Here is a 16,615-nt window from a genome sequence, read left to right on the forward strand (position 1 = left end):
TCTTCGGCTCCTCGTGGTCGTTACAGTATGGTGCTTCGAAGCAGGGAGGTAACTCGCTGTAGAAAGCTCAATCAATTTAGAAATGAATTTGTCCTGCATTTGTACTCGAAGACTTGGTTTGGAGCGACGTTTATCTAGCCACGAACGCTAAAAACAAGGTAAGAGTTCTTAAGCCATCATTGTGTTCAACATTGTGAGTCCGAGTGAAGAAAGTGAAAGCTCTCCGACAGAAACGAATCAATTCTATCAGTTAAGCATTGTGAACATTTAGTTCAACGTGGACTTGATTAGAGATTTCGCTAGGAAAAACTTGTGCACTTATAAGTTGGTTGTCAGTTTTAACGATGTTTTGTCCGTCATTTAAACCATTCACAGTTCTTACGATCGAATACTGGAATTAGGGAAGAATTTCGAATTTTCAAAAATAATGCCCACACAAAATTTGAATGGATCAAAAGATTAAGTTTACTTTTCTGGTATTAGTTGGATGAAAATCAACGAAAAGTCTCCTCTGAGTCTGCAAGCGTATCAGTGCAATGACTGCGCATCAGTCATAAGTTATATTGCTACTTTGCATCGATGATGAGAAACTTCATAATTTCTTTCACTATCATACATGTGCAAATCTACTGCCGTTGTAAACAAATTCTTGTTTTCATATACCGATTTGAAGTAAACGGCAACGTTGAATTTTCGAAGTTTCAATTTAGACTGGCGTGTGCTAGCTGCTTATGCATTGCACAGGAAAACCTTTTCTTAGTCCAACAAATAAATGAGGGTTCTTCTCTTGGCTGTCTGGTTTTTCCACCCTCCACAAAAAAAAAAACACTCCCATATTCTAATCCGACCTCGATACTCGAACTTTAACGGATGTTCAGAGTTTTTCCGTGTCATTGTAAGAGGATAAATAATAATACATTTGATACTTTATATTGCTAATCCCAATATTGCATTTTCCTGTTTTACATAAAGTGCCATCAAAGAAACGTCTCAGTTGTCAAGGCAAGAAAACCAAGTACTCGTAAAGAATGGCGCCAAGGTAAGCCACAGGACGCTTACTCGTTAAACCGCACAGGCCGATTTTCATGTGATCGCTGGTAATCCCTACCCTAGCCTATTGAATTGAAAAGTTATGCAAGCGAGTGAGAAAAACTGAGAATAATTTGGCATACTGTCATACAACGATCATATGCAAACCAAGATTTACTCTCAGTTTTTTTTGTCTTATAAGGCGGGGGTTAACATGAAGGCCATATTTTTGCTGGGTATTAGTGAAAAATCTCTCTGCTCATTTCACATAGCTACGTTTTGGGCTGTTTTGTAAATTTTTTGGTGATTTTTGGGTATATTTGGGGATAAAAAGTTTTTCTCAAAGGATTAGTAAAATTTATGGAAATAGGAAATTTTGAAGATTTGATGTTGTTTTAAAATTAGAATTTGAAGTTAGAAATTGGTAGACGTACACCAAACAGTTGCCCACCAACCCGGGGTGCCCTTTTGGGGGCAATCAACTGTCTGGTGGTGTTCCAAACCCCTTTTTATCCTTTTAATCCCTCTTTAAATTTCCTAAAATTTCACTTAAATTCATGTGTACCCCGGCCTTAATAAAATGCCATTGTATTCATACCTGAAAACGAAATCAATTCAATTTTTGCGATCATGGATCAGCTAAAACTCGAAACGTCAGCCCTGCTATAAATACCAATTGGTGATCAGCTAAGTGCAAAATAGTCAAGTGAACCTGAAAATTCTTCAATTTTAATTATTTTCTAAAATCACTGCACAACAAAGCTGCTTCATAAATAAAAGTGAAGAGTTACTACAAATTAATTCTTCAAAAATGCTTGTCACTGAACGGTCAGTGACAAGCTCGCTCGCGCTCCGATACTCGTTCGTTTCGGCACGCGCGCACGCGCTCACGCTTTGCTTGCTTTGATCTAAAAAAAATAGGCAGCTGTGGGCAGAGTAGCAAATTATTTCAACATATTCAAAGGCATTCATTCGGTTCAAATACACCCAATGTTGTTGGTAAATTTTTACAAAATTTTGGAATTGCCTGCACAAATGAAACATGATTACTATTGAGAGTTCAAAACTATCCCAGTCCAAGGGTCAATTTATCGTCAACTACGCTGTTTATCATGATTATTACCAGTCGCAGTTGGTTTTGCTGTTTCTTACTCCAAAAAATTAATTCCCAAAGGAATAGGGAAGACCTTTGTTTACCATTTGGTACATTAATAAGAATAGGTGACGTCATCGTTGTTTACAACACCCACCTTAACGTTTTTCACTCATTTCTGATTCAAATGACTTAACGCACGATTTTTGAGGTGCGGCAAACAATCTCAAACCTCTAGATCTCATTTCAATCTGCTTCTTTTTGTGCTGAAGAATGGCGCAAAATTCGACAAAACAAACAAATTATTATTTTGAACAAAAAATCAAAAGAATAAAACAAAATAAACTAATCAAAAGGATTGTGTTATCTGGAGTCAGAATAAATTGAAAAGCAAATTTTCCAAACGAATAATAATTTTGATAGAAGGGGGCTATTATTTGACAAATAAAATAGTTTTTGGCGAGTAACTAACAATAAATATATAAAGACAGGTCAATTTAAAAGTTTCCGGAAATTTTTTTTCTTTTTCGCGCTACCATACCCATCTAGCAGATCACTCTAATGATAAAACCACAATGATCGCTCTCCTTGGAAACATATGTTGGAAACGTTGTATTGTTGAAGAGAACTTTATTTTAGAATTGGAGAGATTTTTAAGTAACCGAGTTCCAAGAATGCACCTCGCCTAACCATTAAACAATTGAAAAAATGAAAGTAATTTTATTGATGTGACAGTCAGTGCTTTGAAAAAATTTCGACGATTTTAAAATATTCATCAAACACTCAAAACGCATGAAATATAGCCCCACAAACGCACGAGATCAAGGAAAACAAAGCTGTTACAAAATGAATTAAATATTCTTTTCCATGAGGGATTCGTGCATGTAGTAACGCGGCAAAGAGACATTGCTGAGGAAGAAATTAAAATGTAGGATTTTCAATCACTTGTAAAGCTGACCATTCAGTTTTAACTCGTTTGTTTTGTTAATTTCCCAATAGACGAGACAAAATCAGGTTGCCTTTACGAAATAGTATTCATTATTCTGCACTTACAAAATCGAAAACATTCAGCTACGCTTGTTGCAATTCCAAGCCAGTTTTCAAGGATAAAATCAACTCTCAACTTCATGGAATAGTTATAATGCGAGTGAATTATACTGAAAAAGAAAACTAAGGTAAACAATGTTATTCAAAAACATAAAATGTCTCACCAATCAACAAAAACTTGCAGTCCAGCCTCTCACATAAGAATGTTCCCACGGATATCTCCGATTGAAACCGTATTTTTGTAATTATTCCAACTTGGCAGTTATGACGAAGATCGGCCGATTTCCGATAATTTTCCGACGGGAACAGAAGGTCTTCCGAGACATTTTTGCGATCAATTTCCGATGATCGACGAATATTTTTATAACGCTCCTGGTAAAATTCCGAAAGCCACCGAGAATTATTGAAGATCTGAAGATTTCTCGACTAAGTTTTAGTAAACCTTTAGTAAAGTTTTAGTAAACTGGTAGTAAGATACGCGATCGCGAGCTACACAAAGTTTTGAACATTGTCAACATCTGTTCTATGAAACACTTGTTTATCAATTTGAAATTTATTTATTTATTAACCGCCGTATTGAGTTAATGCAGCTGACGCTTCGAGCATGAGCCCTTTGACAGTGATTTGATAATTTGTTTTTTAGGTCCATTAAGTTTGTTTAATTATACGATTTATATAGCTGTAAATGCTTTGCTGTCCATTGTTTGCGTCTTCTAACACGTACGCTTGTATTTTCTTCCAGTGTCATAACACTGCTCGCTGAATGATGGGACCACTATTCAGGACACGGCAGACAAGATCTCTTGAAGAACTAAGGCGTACTTTATATTAAGAGGTTAATTCTAGAGGTAATTAAATACAGTTTTGCCGCCGGTCACAGGTTTTTTTTTTAATAAATCCAGCTTCGCTATTCTTCGACAACTTTTATTCAATTGTCTAGAAACTTGAAAAATGGTCAACGTTTTGGTACGCAAATAGTAGCAGATTGTTTAATGACTGTCTTACGTTTGGATTTTAATTTACCGCTAGCAATCGCTAGTAAATTCACACGCAGATTGAACATATGATTAATTGTTTTCAAAACAATAACGAAGGTCTCTGGTGAGACTTGGTACGCTCGCGGGAAATTAAATCAAACTACAGCAACAAAAGCATGAAACCTGCTTTAAGTCAACCGTACTTTTTCAAGGACTGTCGAATGAAATTTTCAATTTTAGCGTGTTTAGCGTAACATTTTCCGCGTTCATCGCCGATTAGATGTTTTCATTGCAGTAGTCTAGGCGCACTTTTCCGCAATTTTGCTCGGTCTAAACTTGGTGTGAAATACAATGTTTGTGTGGACTCTGACGTCGGGTAATTGCCTTAAAATTTTATATCTGGCATACTCAGTCTCCACAGACGCGAATATTGCAGACACCGAATTTTACAAAAAGTGTTTGTCAACCGATTCTCGTTCAAACGTTGTATTTCGCTCCATGTTTTACATTCGTTCAAAATAGCAGAATGTTCGCGAAGTTTGTTGATATTACATCGGTTAACTAGTTGATCCTTGACAATATCCTGCGCTGATTTATGAAAACTTGATTTCAAATTTCCTTATCAGTTGACCACAGCTTTTGGTTTAATATTCAGCTTTTCAGTCTAACAATTTAGTTGCAAAAAAATTAGCACCAAATTCGTCCCGAATTTCATAGTGAAATGTAAAATTTTTGGATGCTTGTTGTTGCAATATTCAGACTTGGAAAATTTAAATAGTCTTCCTAGCTGAGTGTTGTAAATAAGTTTACTGTTAACTTTAATTAGTTGTAAAAAGTAAATGAAACAAAGCAGTCAATAAAGTATTCACAACTTTAATTGTCTCTTGTCTCTATTGTCTGTTTGACTTTATTGAATAAGCAAATAAATAAATAAAAAATTCGCGCTTTTAAAAGGGGCCTGGAAACTAGTCGGAATGTAGGCTATCTCTTTTACTATTTTTTGACTATGTAGGGTTGCCAAAAAGAAAAAAAATTCTGCACTTTTGAACAGAGTCTAGCCAGAAAACAAACATATACTTTGACTTTTGATGGGACAAATCCGCTGCACAAGGCAAGATTTTTCCCGCCAAAAGACTTACTATATTTTTGACTCAAAACCAGACACCATTCAAAAGCACAGACTTTTTTCCCTAAGGACAATTTTCCCGCCAAAAAACGGGTTTTTCTTCGACTTTTTTCTTAGTACCTTTTAAAACAGTAAACAATTTCCAGCCAAAAGACTTAGTTTTTCTTTCCAGAATTTGTTCTCGGCCCCTTTCAAAAGCGCGAAAATTTTCCCGCCAAAAGACTTTTTCTTCAGCTCTTTTTCTCTAGGTCAGTATAACACCGCAAATAAGTTACTGCCAAAAGACTTCAGTTAGCTTCTTCCTGGACTTATTTTCCTGGGTTCCTTTATATACACTGTGCATTGTATTTTCAATACAGCTGACTAGTTCAAAAGTAACTTGGAAATTACATTTCACTGGAAATTTACCTTGACCAAAAGCACAACTCGAGGCTACTACCACTAGCGGCAAATGCACTCTGTAATACTGTTAAGTGTTTTTTCAAAGATTTTAACGATTTTAAACACTGTTACCACAGAGTTCACTTTTCAAAATTCCCTGACTGGATAATTACAAAATGTCAGATACAGTAGCGGCCTCTAGCCTCCCCCAAACAGCCACCTTTCTCCCTCCAGACTAATATAATTTCAACAAATTCACCTACATCAATTAAGATAAAACATCGTTCAGATCACAGTGACCTGAAAAGTCCTTTCCAGGCTTTAATAGCATTAAATCAGCAGTGTTATGATTTCAAATTTCACTGACTTTTCTTCAAATGCCAATTTTCCCCGACTGAAAAAAAAATTCTGTGACCTTCTCTGAACTTGGAAGATTTTTTTCTTCACTCACTATGAGTGAAAAACACTGTGGCAACACTGATTAATTTAGAGATTTCTTAGAGCATTAACTGAAACTTCCAAACTGAAATGCAATTTTTTGTCACTAAAACTAGTAGCCTCGAGTTACGTCTGGACTATTCTTCGTTCCTGAAAGCTATCACTGGGCTAAGTTACTTCAAAACATTTTATTACATTCTTCTTTCCTTCACTTGCTGATGACTCCACAAAATCTCTGTCATGTTATCTTGAACCTGAAAGAAACACCAAATCATATTACATATAGTTAAAAGGTACATAGTTAATATGCACACCTAAAGGCTAGAGACACTATTACTATACTGCATAAACATCTTATACTTTTTTTATTCACCAGTTATGAGATTATACTTCAGGTAAATCTTGCATTGTGGATGTACCAATTTTAAAATAATTTTCAAGCTCCAAAGCTTGAGTAGGGAAAATGATTTACTAGTGACTGAAACTTTAATTTAGGATGGCCAACACATATTTTCTGGAACAGTCATTTTGAATGATTTCTCCTTTCTCTCTAGGTACATGTGCTTGTTTTACCTCTGAGATTAAAGATGTTCTGATAAGGTAAGAAGTCAGATGCTGACCACCATACATGTAAGGCTTATCAAAAGTTACAAAAAAGAAACTACTGCAATGATGAAAGCATCATTCATGTTAAACAGGACTAATAGAGACGAAAATTGTGCAAAAAGCTAATTTCTATCTGTACAGCCGAAAATCAGTATAAAATCTTCCATGGAAACACGACAACTTGTTAAGTCGAAAAATCGTTAGAAATCAAACTTGTTTTACTATGAAAAGAGTTCACAAATGCTGGAGTATTATGTAAAACATTCAGTACCAAATCTGTCAATTCTATGTATCATTAGTAGAATTCTACTAGTATACAACCGGTAATGCAAATGCTGTAATCTGATTGGCTGAGCCATTGTACACTATCAGCCATTAGCGTGCCGTGGCTTTGTGTGGTCGACAAAATGGCAATGTTTCCTTGTTTTTCAGAAGTTTTGAAAGAAATTTTAGAAACATATGAATAAACAAAATCCCTGAGAAGACTAAAAGAAGGGCATTTACGGTTTCTTGAATTAAAAAAGCTCAAAATTTTTTAAAGAAACTGATAAGCCTGCGTACACAACTACAAATGTCAAATTGACAATTAATTCAATCCACACAAATTCTCTAAAGTGTGAAGTTTATTACAAAGACCAGGAATAATTGGAGTCTTCATTTGAAAGAAAATTTCAGTATGTTAGCATTCTACTAAAACAATCACATTATTCACTCTCAATTACTATGAAACGATAGTTGATTCGGCCTTCAGCCTCATTATTACAGTTTGTACTCCAGGCCTTTTCCACACTCGCATTAGCAAGTAGGTAACACTACTTTAAATACAGTAGGGTTTATGCCTGCAATGCAAACAGAGAGCATGCTGCAGGCCTACATCGCTTTGCAGACCTACAGTGTAAAAGCAATAGAATGAGATTGCAGTGTCATGCACACAGCACTATTACCTCTTATAGTTCACCACTAAATTTTCTCCGATTCTTATTGGTTTAAATTGATCACATGACACGATAGTGCTCATCTGTGGAGAGACACTATCAACCCATAGTGCCCGTCCGAGGAAAATACCCAGATGGATAGTACTTGTCCACAAAAATATTTCTGTAAACAAGTGGGCTTATAGAAAATAAACAACTGAATTTGTATTAAGAGGGTTTCTGTTTGTTTTCTTTTTCAAATTTTACATTTGGCTTTCACAGCTTTCACCTAAAAAAGTTGAAAACAATTCAACATGATTTTTGAACTGGTGCACGGAAGAAAGTTTAGTGGTGAACAATAAAGACAGTACATGTATGTCTTGGAACTATTGGTCTGATAGTTGCCCCTTGGAAATTTGATGTTCTTAAAACTAGCATATTTGTTTTCATCATCAGTTGTCATCGTGCCATCGGACACATAAGGCCTTCACAGTCTCTCTCCAGCATGAACGATCTTGTGCTGCCTTCCAGATTTCACCCCAGGTCAAGTGTTTGGTCTCCAGTTCTTTTTCCGTTGACCTCCTCCAAGTTGTTCTAAGCCTTCCACCTTGTCTTTTAGGACCCATAAAAGAGGGGGGTGTTGGCTCACAGAACGTCATACTACCATTCGAGGAGTGGTCCTCTTTTTTCTGGCGACCAGTCGTCTATCTCTGTAAATTTCCTGTGTTGGTTTCTGTACATGTAGTTGCTCATTAGTCTGAGGGGGTGACTAGCCCTCTGCAGACTTGCCAGAGCCCTTATTAGCCAGTTTGTTCAGGGTTCCTGCCAGGCCTTCACAGTTACCGTAGTGGCCCCGCTACCTAAGTCCCACTGTACTTCACCCTGACAGGCAGTCCCCTACTCCGCTGTTGCCTACCTCCCCACGAGCGAGGATATTAGGGGTTGGTATTTGGGAGGTAAATATTTGTCTCGAGAACATCAAATTTCTGCGGCGCAACTATCAGCCAATAGTTCCTCGAGAGAAACACTCTATTGTTTAAATAGAAATCTCGAGCTCATAAACTAATTGTTAAATAGAAGTTATAAATTATGCACTCAACATCCCGAGGAAGTATCAGTCTAAGCCAAACAATGAACATGTATCAGTAACACAACAGCTGAGAGTAAAAATGAAGATTGAGCCACAGAACTAGTGGAAATCACCATCAGATTACATGTTGGCACATGTAAGGGTTTTTGACTCTGAATAACAATAACTAAAGTATTCAGTATGCTGTGTGTATGACACTGCAATCTCATTCCATTGCATTTACACTGTAGGTGTGCAGCATGTTCTCTGCTTGCATCGCAGGCATAAATGCTACTGTATTTAAAGCAGTATTGCCTGCTCAGTAATGCAAGTGTGGAAAATGTTTGGCAAGTACAAATCATTGATCACTCGGCCGTTTGGCATGTATGATTTTCATTGTTGAGAAATTACACCAGCTTAAACATTAATGACACTCCTTTTAATTTCCCACTTTGGCAAGAGAGTCACTTAATGAAAACTTACCACTACTCTTTTTTACCTTTTCTTATCTTTCGAGATGCCCGACTAATTTGCCAATGCAACAAAATGTAGCGTTTCAGAATTAGACAAAATGGAATAAGGCTTCCTCACAATGACAATTTACATTAACACTTACACATGTATGAAGTGACACTGCTGGTCTCTCGTTGAACTGGCCCTGATTGATGCATAATTGAGAGAAACAGGAGAGGAACAAGGATTTTTGCTTGCTAAGAAATGAATCTCATGAAGATTCATCAATAAAAGCTGTTTTGAAAATCAAAGAAAGTGCCTCCATTGTTGTTATCCATGTTAAAGGTCTTAAAATTTGGCAAAATTGTATTTTGTGGTGCCAACATACTTGATTATAAGATGCATCCCAAGTATGAAGCAGATTTCAAGTGAACAAGTAAATTTTCTTTGAAAAAAGCTGTGCCTTATAACCAGGAAAATACAGTAATTTGTTTTTTTATTGAAGGGGAAAAACATCAGTCTTCCACGTCCCAGCAAGTTGTTTACTCCTACAGTATGTCTTGATTCTAGTGATGCGAATTTGGTTGTGCTACACGTAGCTGTTCGTTCAGCCGTTTTTCTGGTACAACTACAGAAATGTGGAAATATTTCTAAGGAGTGTCAAAAGTTAACAAGAAACAGGAGGACAAAATGACAAAACAAATACTCAAATTCTACATCAGGAAAAAAACAGTTGCAGAAATTAGGGGATAGGGGGAAGATATCTTTCTGGGTGAGTGAAAATTACAACAGGCCAGTACATTTTGAGAGTCACTCACCCATATGGCGAGTACTGTCAAAATTCAGTTTGCAACACTGGTGAAGTCTGTTTTTTAGGTTGGGTCTAATAATCAAGTTCAGTAGGAACAAAAATACAGTGGTCTCTGTAAGTACCGGCAACTGGCCAATTGAAAATTGCTGTCTACTAGTCTCTACGTGTCAGGCACTCTTAAAATATATAAGATTTATTAATAAAAATTTATTTAAAAAATGTAAATTTGGAAAAATGTCAAAGTTTTATAAGTTTTTTATACCTTTTCATTACCACTGCAGGCTGACAATCATGTGAAATTCAACTGAAGCCTTAATTAGAAACAAAGCCAACATCATGTACGAGCAAAAGGTCAACTGCCTTCTCTTGAAGTGCTTATTTATAATGTGTCTCTGTATTGTCTTGGGCAGCTCTTACAGTATTTAAAGCTGGAGAAAGAATAAAGCATTGTATTTTGCTTACAAAATAAAATCTAAAAAATACTCATAACTAATCTAGCATAGGTCCTGAGGGAACATCCCAAAGGAGTCGCTATTGTCATTGCAAGGTGAACAAATCACTCATTCATGAATGACATAATGATTTTGCAAGTCTAGTCTAGATGAGTTTCTGTTTTTGCAAACTGAAAGGTGAAGAATATCAAGTACTACGTTAAAGCCAAGCTCTTGAATAACACCAAAGGAAATGCATGTTACGTGAAAATATAATAGCACGAAATTGGTAAAATTTGCAATAGGTCAAGGATTTGATAGCTCTTAGTGGGTGAACATCAAAAGTAAATTCCATGAATCAAAGTCTGGCCAAAGAGCTAGCTGCATGGAAGCACGAGTCTACCCACTGACAAAATATAAAACATAAATAAACAAACCACATGTAAAACATGTGCCACATAATTTCAACCCCAGGCCATGCAATTAATAAAAAAGCTACTGACTGCTTAGTTGATTAATACCTAGTGTGTTCTGAAGCAATGCTGATCTTTATTTAAGAAACAGAAAACATGTACCATGTTTCTATCACGCTTTAGTATAAATCTACTAGCATTCTATCACGAGTGTCATTCTCTGATTGGCTAAACTGCTCACTTTCTGTTCTTGATAGATAGTATAAAGTAGCGTTGCAGTGTGCGGTTTTTACCGAAACAACAGCGCCGCTTCTTTGCATTTTCCAAGTGTCTATGAAAAGGATTTGGATAAAGTTTTGAATGACTGGTATATTTATACTAAAACAATTAGATTATTCATTCTTGATTTCTATGTGTGATAGTTGACTTGGGCTATGCCCTCGTCAACTACATGTAGGACATTTCACCGACCGGTGCGATGCAATGTTACACAATAGTTCGCTAACGTCTTGGCGTTCGTTTCTTCATACATGTAACTTTTCTCCATAATTCCAGTCCATGAAAGTTCTTCGTTTGTAATGACTGTGTTGAATCTAGCGAAGCAAGTTTCAATCCAAGACCTCTTCACGCTGTATTAGCAGGAACTTCAGGAAGCATACATTGCAACAAACGCATCGCGAGAAATTAACGTTTCCTCGCAAGCTAATTGCTTGTAATTTATTCCAAAATATACGCTTCATTGGTTCTCGCGAGATGAGAGACGAGGGGTGGTAACTTACTTTTGAGCGGTACTATATCATGTGATAGAAATCTTGAGCTCATAATCTAATTGTTTAATACAAAAATAAGTGGAAGTTTGGGAGAACAAGAAATGCTGTGGGAACACAAGCTGTAGGCGAGTGTTTCTACAGCTTTTTCGAGTTCTCCCAAACTTTCATGAGTGTTTCTATAACTCAATAGAAACACGGATAACATGTTTTCTATTTCTTTTAGAAAACACCGCAATGAAAAAAAGGGAAACAACTTGTTTACTCTGATCATCAAAATGTAAATTTTCTTTGTTTGTGCCATCACTAGGTCAACAGCTCGTGCTAGTTTTGTCTTTCTATCGAGTTTTAGTATACATAAATCTACTAGCGTTCTATCACAAATGCCGTTCTCTGATTGGCTACACTACTCACGATCTATTCTGTGATAGATAGTGAGTAGCATAGCAGTGCGCCCTTGTTAACAAAATGATGGCCGCTTCTTGGCATTTTTGAAGTGTCTGTGAAGAGGATTCCAATTTGAATGACTACTAGATTTATACTAAAACAATTAGATTATTTGCTCTCAATTTCTATCGTGCGACAGAAATCTCGAGCTCATAATCTAATCGTTTAATAGAAACACAATTTTTAACCAATCAGCACGCATATTTTCTTAGGGCGAATAAAACATGTAACTGGCAAATTGGTTAGAATGTATGATCCAGCTGCAATTCATGTCAAATGGATACTTCACTTGCTCTTTTTTTTCAGAACCTGCATTTTACTAGCCTTAACCAAACAGTTCAAACTTGCATGTTACCTGAACAGATTATTACATTGTGAGAGCAATATCACCAATCCTATCACTTTGTTATCTACATGTTGTAACTTTTGCATGTTGCATAACTCTGTTAGTGTCAAAAGTCAGCTAACCTACGAAGATCTACAGTACAGTAGGTGTAAACAGAAGTATTTTTCCAAGATCTCGTAACTGAACCAAGAATTTATGGCAACCAAACAACCTGGCTTAACACCACAAAAAGCCACAAATTAAATACATTTACAGTTAAATTTACAGGGTAAAATATTTTAGCTTTCAAGATTTTTGTCAATAATTTATTAAGTCAGATGTGCTCCAATTGATTCACTTCCACAAGCTGTATTTCAGTGATATTGGAATGGAAGTTAGGATGGTAACCCGTGACATGGGCAATCAATAATGAAAGTTGGTTGTGGTTCAGTAATAATGGTGTAATGATTCACATACCTTAATATTTAATATTTAATTACAATTCTGATTATACTCCCTTTCAAACATGAATCTTTCAATTTCTGTTATGAAAATACTATCATGCATTTCTTACTTCATGCTATTGTACATGCAAAAGAGAGAAAGCGCTTGGTAGAATTCAACAAAAATATTTTAAACAAGGTTCACAAAATTGTTACAACACCTAACTTGAGAAAATACAGTTCTCACATGAAAAAAATTCAAGTGTTTTCACTTAACAACTCTAATTAACCATTCAATGGCTGTTTTTTCCTTCGCACTTTGTACAAGTCATGTAGTTTAATTGCCAAGTTACGAATAGGTGTGTTTATACTCAACACACTTGAAAACTTTATGCAAAAGCACACAAAACAAATGGAAATAAATGGCTTCGGTTACACCTCACAGTGAGACACGCCAGTGAAGAAACAAATCAAACAAATGGATAACCAAAATTGAGACATTTTTCTTACACTGTAGAAAGCAACTATTTACAGCATATGAGGCCAATAATTCATATATGTTATTTGCTGGCTGGGAGTCCGTATGGTGAAAATCTGTGACTGAGGTCTTGAAAATGCTGCCCGAGGCCGCAGGCCAAGGGCAGCATTTTCAAGCCCCAGGTCACAGTTTTTCACCATACAGACTGACCGTAAACCGGCAAATAACATGTTTATTTTGTTTTCCTGCAGTAAACCGGTTTTACAGGTTACAAATGGGTTTGTTTACGCAACTCTTGTCATTGAATTGGCTTGCGCGCCGTCTACTAACGATTTGAAAAAGATCTTCGCAACGAGCGAGTAACTCAGATAGTAGACAAAGAAAGATGTATTAAAAAACAGATTTTTTAAAACTACTTTGTGTTAGTTGCATTCATTTCACCAGTTAAGTTCTTCAAAGTTGTTTTTGCGGTGTGAAATTTCGTGTGAAGTTTGAAGTTTTACTACAAAAACAATTTCTGTCAGTCGCTGCTTTTAAAATCACTTTGTCACTTTTCTACCGCAAATTGAATAGCAGAAAGCGAGGAAATTCGTTAAGTGTATTCCACAAAAATTCTTCTAAATACAGCAACGATCAGAGAGGTAGACTCGACTGAAATTGACTCAAATTTTATGGTGAGAGAAACACAGGATTACACGCCATTACAGTGCCAAGGTACAAACAATTATAGAGTAAACTCTCACAACTTCAAAACACTCAATTAAATTTACTTACAGTGACTTTCCTTGCCATTTTAAAGTGAACACAGATAAACTTGTGTCGACTAATCGTCAACGGATGTGTAAAAAAAGGCAAAAGATTGACGATTACTGCTAACTTTTAGGGGTGAAATTTAGCCAGCAGGGAAAAAAATCCGGCCCGTGGGCCATATCGTAAAAAGCTGGACCGGTCACATGCATATGATTAGCCAATCAAATTCAAGGATTTAGGATTCCGGCCTGCCTAGAAATATTATAAAATATAATATTTTATCATTTTCTTTAGTTAATAGTTTTGCCTGAATTCAACTTGAACTTGGTGAAATATAGCAAGTGATTCACAACAGAATACCCTCCAGAGCCACTGCGGGTGTTGGGTCTTCTTGAAAGCAGACTGAACAGTTATGCTGAGCACAACTGTGGTTTGCCTAACGTAATTATCTTTGGGGGGGTGGGGGGGGGGGTAGAATTCAAAGGTAGCTTTTTGCCACAGGCATGACATCACCAAAATGACTTACTACTGTAACTTTCAAGAACAATTCTACTTGTCTATCAAATACACTTATTAAGGTAACTCAATTTAAGGAGATTCAATTGAATTGTATTGCACATAATTTCTACTGTCATTAGCACTCATGTATGCAAACGTTTGAACCTACAGAATGGGCGATTTCCCTCCTGCTGAGCTTGACAGGGAAGGAATGGAAGTGATGAGAGGAAGTTCAAGGTTTCATAATGTGACATAATACATCTCAATCTTCTCTAAGATGTTCAAAAGTAGAGTTGTTACTTGAAAAAAACAATTTAGGCTGAGCCCTGGCAAATCCCCTATCTACATATAGGAATGATTGCTACAATATGATGGCTTTTTATTTTGGGAATTCCAAAGGCATAGAATTTTAGTAATGTTGGTAGCAAATATTCCAATTCATCAGAACCAGTGAGTGTAGCTGAACTAATTCAGCTGCTATGCCTAAGTAGGTTGCTATGCCTATGAAGGTCTCACTTCTTTTTTTGATCAGTTTTAAGCATTTCTCCAGAAAAAGAATACTAGATATTTCCAGTTCCAGACATCATTAATATAATCCTAATTCTGCATGTAGGATTCTTATTAAATGTCATCCATCAGCTAAAAACTGGCTACTTTGATTTCTGAGCTGCACACTTTTCATGAAATCAAACGTACTAGTATGTAATTCGCATTTTTTAACAAGGCAGTAGCAGAACAAGAAAAGCTGATATTGTCAAATTGGATACATGTGATACGCACAGGTTTCCAAAAAATCTTCCAAAGAAATAAACTACAGCTGTATGTCTTGATTGTTTCAACAAGCTGCATTGGAAATATTGTTACAGCTGCATGCACTATACACTCAAATACTTTATTTCTAACATTGAAAATCATGACTACATTACTTGCAAAAAATTTTCAGACATTATTTTTGTTCAAGAAGTTCAATTTTCTGACACCTTTTATCTCATTTCGGACAAATAAATTGGAGACAAAAAGTTCAGACACTTCTGCTGAAACATAGTTAAAGTAAATTTATGCATACAAAACACTTGTTTTACTGCAGCCTCGAGGTTTTACAGATACACAAACAAGAAAATAGCACAAATTCTATCAAGCCATTACATGCACATATCTCAAGCAATGTCTCACCTAGTTGGAATTTGCTCCTAAAGGAAACTAAGAGCTTTGGAGCTACTTAAGTTAAACCATTGATACCTGGAGCTTTTGGGCAAAACAACACATTTTTTGGACATTTTCAGCCTGGATATGAGCCAAATTAGCCCCAATGTACTCAAACAGGGATTTGAAACATGACAGCATGCCTTTCTTTCCACTAGGATCACGTTTTATGACATTTTTGCTTAGGCTTTTCAATTTTAATTATTTTTGCCTTAGTTTCCTTTTTATCCTTTTCTTATCTTTTTGCTGCAGTGGTTGACCTTCTACTGGGCTTGCCTCCAATTCAAGAATTCCCGAGAAAACATCATCAATACAGGTAATTCTTGCCACAGAGTTTTCTACTCAAATTTCTGAGCATTTATGCGCAGATTTCAGGCTCAATTGACCTAATCACTCTGATCTCGGTATCATTGGAAAGATCTTCTCCTCCTGCAGACCTTGAGTAGAAGTGATGCCTAATTTGGTCAAAGGTGATGATATCAGATGTGGAACAAAGCCCAACACTTGTCATTGCTGGTTATGGCCAGCACAGGCATCAATGGGTTAAAAGTTCTACACTACTATGTGGTAAATATTTTGGACCGTTATACATTCGTATTTCCAGACACTTTTTTGGACTGAATTATTGTGGACATTTCTGCTGAAATAATGGCCATCCATCAAAATAAATATAGTTGGACCCCGCTAATTCAAACTAGGTTATTTCAAACTGAAACCTATTTCCCTTGACTTAATGTCGTTGTTCCTAGCGAAAGTAAGTTAACCGTGGCGACTTGCGATTGAACCAGAGCTATTACTCAAATACAAACAACTCGTGATGGCGTTAATGGAGGAACACTGCCTTGCGTTTGGTTAGCCCATGCGACTTCCGGCGATAGCGTGACAAAACAACCTCACTTATCTCCCCAGCACTACG

General features: G+C 36.4%; 1 protein-coding gene and 1 long non-coding RNA gene across 8 annotated transcripts in view; one reads left to right on the top strand and one right to left on the bottom strand.

The window, feature by feature from the left end:
• LOC149118158 (uncharacterized) lies at positions 1-5,023 on the top strand. Its single transcript, XR_016207489.1, has 3 exons — positions 1-158; positions 973-1,039; positions 3,912-5,023. It is a non-coding gene; the product is annotated as an uncharacterized LOC149118158 (long non-coding RNA).
• LOC110061296 (uncharacterized) overlaps positions 5,004-16,615 on the bottom strand; it is a 27,942-nt gene continuing 16,330 nt past the window's right edge. For all 7 annotated transcript variants that reach the window (XR_016207469.1, XR_016207473.1, XR_016207472.1 and 4 more), the window contains one exon: positions 5,004-6,345. The gene's annotated coding sequence lies outside the window, so the exon portion shown is untranslated. The remainder of the gene's footprint in view (positions 6,346-16,615) is intronic.

This window comes from Orbicella faveolata, unplaced genomic scaffold, assembly GCF_042242905.1.
Source record: "Orbicella faveolata isolate gen_17 unplaced genomic scaffold, um_ofav_v1 contig_1, whole genome shotgun sequence".
Taxonomy (NCBI): Eukaryota; Metazoa; Cnidaria; class Anthozoa; order Scleractinia; family Merulinidae; genus Orbicella; species Orbicella faveolata.